The sequence below is a fragment of the Crocodylus porosus genome, unplaced genomic scaffold, assembly GCF_001723895.1.
Source record: "Crocodylus porosus isolate Cpor-Errol unplaced genomic scaffold, CroPor_comp1, whole genome shotgun sequence".
Taxonomy (NCBI): Eukaryota; Metazoa; Chordata; order Crocodylia; family Crocodylidae; genus Crocodylus; species Crocodylus porosus.
Genome location: NW_017728918.1, coordinates 26862010 through 26863317, shown reverse-complemented (window position 1 = coordinate 26863317; position 1308 = coordinate 26862010). Strand labels below are relative to the sequence as shown.

Below are 1308 nucleotides of genomic sequence, written 5' to 3'. Positions count from 1 at the left end.
CTCAGCTACCAGATGACAAACACAATTAACAGCAAAGATAGGGAAGGAGATAAGTACCCTAAAGTAGTGTAAGAACAAATCAGGGATTACTTGAAGAAGCTAGATACTTTCATGTTGGCAGAGCCAATTGGGGTACACCTGAGGGTACTGAAGGAATTGCCTAAGTTAATTTCAGAGCCATTGTCCTTGAGAACATGTGGAAGTTGTGTGAGGTCCCTGTTGATTGGAAAGGGACAAATATAGTGCCCATCTTTAAGAAAGGGAAGAAGGATCCAGAGAATTAGAGACCAATCTAACCTTGATACCTGGAAAGATCATAGAGCACATTTTGAGGAATCTATTGTGAAGTACCAAGAGTGGAAAGAGGTTATGAAGTACAGTAATTATGGATTCATCAAGGGCAAGTTGTGCCTGACCAACCTGACTTCCTCCTTTGATAAGGTGACAGGTTCTGTGGCTGAGAGGAGAGCAGTAGATGGTGATATATCCTGGCTTTAGCAAGGCTTTTGACACATCTCTTAATGATTCTCATTAAGGAGCTACAGAAGTACAAACTAAATGAAAATACTGTAAGGTGGATACAGAACTGGTTGGATCAGCATGCTCAATGAGCAGTCCTCAGTGTCTAGTTGGGAGGCACTACCTAGTGGGGTTTCCCAGGGGTCTGTCCTACGTCCAGTAATGTTCAGCATTTTCATGAATGATTTGAATGGTGGGATTGAGTACACACTGAATAAATTTGTAGATGACAGCAAGTTGGATAGAGTTGCTGTCACTTTGGAGGGCATGGGTAGAATCCTAAATGAGCTGAACAGATTGGAGGAGATAAATCAATCAGATAAAATTCAGCAAAGACAAGTGCAAAGTCTTGCACTTGGGATGGAATGCATAAATACAGACTGGGGAATGGCTGGCTGGGCTGTGGTATTGCAGTTAAGGACCAAGGAGTTACAGTGGAGCATAAGCAGAACATGAACCAAAACAAGCCAACAGCTTACCAGGTTGTATTAACACAAGTGTCACTTGTAAATAATGGGACCTGATTTTTCTGCTCTGTTCAGCATTGGTGAGGCTTCACCTGGAGTACTGTGTCCAGTTTTGGGCTGCATACTTTAAGAAGCATGTAGACAGATTGGAAAGTCCAGCAGAGTGACAAAAAGAGGCCTGGGAAGCATGACATATGATAGGGGTGGGAAAAATATGGCCTGTGGGCTGGATGCAGCCTGCGAGGCCATTCTATCACCCTCTACGCTCAGCTTTTCCCTGGGCTCCTTCCCAGCTCCTTCCCAGCACAGAGAAAAGTGGCCC

General features: G+C 44.0%; 1 protein-coding gene across 3 annotated transcripts in view; it reads left to right on the top strand.

Annotated features, from left to right (window-relative positions):
* Positions 1 to 1308, top strand: part of ASAP2 (ArfGAP with SH3 domain, ankyrin repeat and PH domain 2) — a 112817-nt gene that overhangs the window by 84927 nt on the left and 26582 nt on the right. The window lies entirely within an intron of this gene.